Here is a 4325-nt window from a genome sequence, read left to right on the forward strand (position 1 = left end):
ACCTCCCCCATGGTGCACAGCCCGTTGCCAGTAGCAGCAGGTTTCAGGAGCTGCATGTGGTGGCAAGGAATAGAGCCAGACTGAAAAACATCTTCCTGAAAACATTTAATATCAGGGGCAGGCAAAATATGGCCTGCAGGCCAGATGTGGCCCGCCAGATTTTCATCCAACTTGCTGGTGCCTCCCAATTAATTGAACCCTGCCTGGCCTGTGCACTTCACTCCTTCACTTTTGTGTGGGAGGGCCCCACCCCAGCCAGCATGCACAGCATCCAGGTGGGGCCACTGCAACAGCCGGCAGGGGACTTGCTCAGCTTCCCTGGACTCCAGCGGCTCCTCATGTCCCTGCTGTAGCTCTTGCACCAGACAGCAGGTAGGGAAGCTGCAGCTAGGCAGGAGCTCAGAGCCCAAAATCTGGGGCCCATGCCTGCTGTGACTGTGGATCCCTTGTCAGCCTGCTTCCATCACATGGGTCTCCCCACAGCTCATGCACACATCCCAAGACTTGCATGTCACCGAGGGGAAGCCCCATGCAATGGAGCCAGTGGCCTAGCTCCACTCCCTGCCACCACATGCAGCACCCAGGACTCCAGCAATGTCCCAGGAGCTGCATGCTGGGGCAGGGAAGGAAGCCAGCTCCACCATATGGGGGGACACACATGGCATGTGAGTAGTGGGAGCTACACTAGCCACAAGGAGCCCAGCGCAATGAAACCAGGCTAACCTGGGCTCCACATCCTCACTAGGCATGGGCCCCAGAACCTGGGCTCTGTGCTCCTGCCCAGCTGCAGCTTCCTCCTACTCACCACCACTTCCCTACCTGCTGCCTGGAGCAAGAGCTGCAGCAGGGACACAAGGAGAAGCCGCCACGGGAGGTGGGGGAAGCTGAGCAGGTCCCTTGGCAGCTACAGCAGTGGCCCCACCTGTGCATGCTGGCCAAGGCTAGGGCTCTTCCACACACACAAAAGAAGGAGCTAAGCATACAGGCTGGGCAGGATACAGTTAATTGGCAGGCACCAGCCAGCTGGATGAAAGAAAAAAAGAAAGCCTGGCAGGACCTGTAAGCCATATTTTGCCCACCCCTGATCTTATGTGTTTTCAGGACAATCTATAAGGAAGAAAAGTTCTTCACACCCACCCTCCCCACATCCCTCCGAAGAGCTGAAACAAATGCAAAGAAAACAAAATGCTGGTCAAATGTCCACAGTCCAAGCTAAATTAAGTATATAAAAATAAGTAAGCTTTCAGATTATGTTGATTACCACTCTTTCAGATTAAATTACTATAATAGCCATTACCAATAACAAATTTGTTTCCCCTTTTTCTCCCACCACATTCTGTTTAATATCATACTAAGCAAAAGTTTTGGCTATTTTAATATACACAATTTTGAAGACTGTTGTAAAAGTTTATAGCTGAATCAGGCTATTGTCATTTTCTTAACTCAATCTCAGCTTCGATAAATGGTAGGCGTTGCAATTTTCTCAATTTTAAAAAGAAATGGAATTTGGGAACCACTGCCCTCTTTCTTTACTGTTTAAAACTGATTTTGCACCTCTATTAACAATGATAATTAGCCATACTAAAGAGTATGGCTAAGTGAAATTGTTGGCAGGGGAGGGGGTCTTGGTAATCTCAAATAATTTAAGACAGACAAGGCACAGTATCCATTTTAATGATTCTCAACCAAGATGCTACTGTACCCTGGGCTCCCTTGACATCATTTCAAAAGGCGCCACAGTTGTAGAACTGTTCAGTGTACAAACATGATTCCCCAAGGTAAACCTGAAAGATTTCAAACAGGATTACTTAGTGATAAAAAATATATATATTCTGACCTGTTGTGGTCTGAGTTCTTTGCAACAGAAGAACTGCTCTACTGTTTTTCTGTGGGGAAAATAAAAAGAAAGAAAAACTCCAACAAGCCAAAACTAGAAGTTGGCACAGGATCACTGACTGAAGACTCAGCAGTCAACAATTGGATGAGTACAAAACATGGGGAAAAGAGTTGGGGTGGGAGGGGGAGAGAGAGAACGAACAATCTTACGCTACATCCCTGCCAGCAATGGCTAGAGATCATGAACTTAGATATTTGTTTATCTTCCTGCATGTCTGTAGAGTACTTCCCCACTATATAATTAACTGTAATTTGGCTGGATATTTGTGTGGAATTCATTCATCTCTCAAGAAGCAATTCTCTGTTTTTATATTTTCCATGAAAACAAACATTAAATTTAAAAAGGAAGTGCAGCTTTGGATGGACTGTGGTTTATACTCAAGAAGATACCAGAATACTGAGCCATTAAAAATGAATGCCATCACACCTTCTGAACATTATTTTTGTTTTAGCCATAGTAGTTGCTATGTAACAAAAAAGCGTATGAAATCACAGGTTTAGAACTCTTTTCCATCTTTGCATTTTCTTAAATTTGAAAGTATCTTGGTACTAGACTTCTTTTCTGTCTCATTCTTTCCTCCCTCTCCTCATATTCCCCTCTGACACAGCTAGCCTTTTCTACCTTCCTCATTGTGGGGTCAGTCACCATTACCTATATAAAACCTAATAATATAGCCAAAACTCAAAACTGTTTTTGAGTATTTGGGTTTTTTTAATTTATGAAAACACTGAAATAGTTTCTCCCCTGAGCCCATTATCCTTGGGCAGAAACAAGTTAGAGTTATAGAAAACTGGGAATACTTACTACAAGATGCCATATATTAAAAGTTGCATTTACAAGCTCACTGTTTTGCCATTCATTGCCCACTCAAGAAGCCCTATACCAACCAATGACTGCCTAAGCAGAACAACATGACAACTACATGCCTTTCTTTATCATGTAGGATCTACTTAAACCTTTCAGAAACTAACACTTAAGAGTCACCAATAAGTTTAAAAATACAAGTACTTTCCCATTTCAGTTATGACCACTCTGAATTAAGATAAAAGACATTAATAAAAACATGAGCAAACGAAGGCATGTGCAGTCCATGAATGCAGCTATTGTTTCATTTCCACGGGTATATTACTCAGTCTTATCTAATGAAAGGTCTATTTTGGTACCCATGCAATCTTATGAATATTTAAATAGCAAATTTGTTTTTCCTTAATTACTCAAATATGTCTCTTTGAAGTATGCCTTACACTTTCCTAGCCCATAGGAAGGCTAGGGTTTGTAACAGAAATACAGCATTCACATAAACTTGATGTGAATTCAATGCATACTTAAATTCTTCATAAATTCCAATACAGCCTGTCACATCAAAAGCATTCGCTGAAGTTGGAGGAGTCAGCTCTCCTTCCACCTGCTCCAGAAGACAGCAGGGCTGAGGTTCCTCCCTCCAGTGAGAGTTTATCATCTTTTTGTGTCTGCTCCTTTCTTTAAGGGTGCCTATACATCTGCAGAGAGGCTGTTCTGATGTGTTAGTTACAATGCATTGGGGCAGACTCGATTGAGACTGCAGGGAACATGGCAATTACCGCTCTCTAGTGCAGCGGTTCTCAGTCTGTGGTATGGGTACCAGTGGTATGCAGACAACCTGTCAGGGGTACACATTAACAGGTTTATTATAGTTACTTCGAACAACAAAAGTGTGTTGGTGGTACTTAAGGCTGCATCATTTTAAATTGGTGGTATGCAATCCATCAGTTTGCAAACCACTGCTCTAGTGGACTCCAGCACTGTGTGCATCAGTAGCCCCGTGCTGAAAGATGGGGGGTGAGGGGGGTGCTTAAACTAAAGCTGGTTCAGCTACCTTTAGTTAAAGCATCCCCACTGCCATTTTTCAGCATGCAGACACCAATACACATGACCCTGTGGTCCATAGCAGCTCTTGCAGCCACTCTAATGGAAGTGCCCCCCCACCCCCCAGCATGTCTATAAAAGCCCCAAATGCCCACTCCTCTTTAATGATCTGTACAGACCCATTAACGCCTAACATCTATGAATCTATCCATTATCACCCTGTAGAACACAAAGCAATCAAAGACTACCTAGCTTTAGATACAGACTATTTTAGAAACACCCTTGCACAAAGATCTAGGGACCACCATTTAGGAGGCAAAAGCAAGCATTCCGCGCTCCGTTTAAGTCAGCTTAACACCTTTGGCAAAAAAAGGTTCTTGCACCCTGGCGGTCACAAAACGGGTATTAAGCAGACAGATGTGGCAAATCAGGTGGGCGCCGTGATTTCCTCCGACACCTATCTTGACAAAAGCGCCGCCCCCCCCCCCCTTGCAGCCCGGTCGCCACAACAGAGACTCCACAACAGCGGGGCGGGGCAGGCAGCGGCAGGCACTGAGCTAGCAGCTGCGCGCGAACGCCCCAG

General features: G+C 44.8%; 1 protein-coding gene across 2 annotated transcripts in view; it reads right to left on the reverse strand.

Moving 5' to 3' along the window:
• ANKRD10 (ankyrin repeat domain 10) overlaps nt 1–4325 on the reverse strand; it is a 49626-nt gene that overhangs the window by 44541 nt on the left and 760 nt on the right. The gene's annotated exons all lie outside the window — the stretch shown is intronic.

This window comes from Gavialis gangeticus, unplaced genomic scaffold (genome assembly GCF_001723915.1).
Source record: "Gavialis gangeticus isolate Ggan-Ray unplaced genomic scaffold, GavGan_comp1, whole genome shotgun sequence".
In the NCBI taxonomy this organism is placed as follows: domain Eukaryota; kingdom Metazoa; phylum Chordata; order Crocodylia; family Gavialidae; genus Gavialis; species Gavialis gangeticus.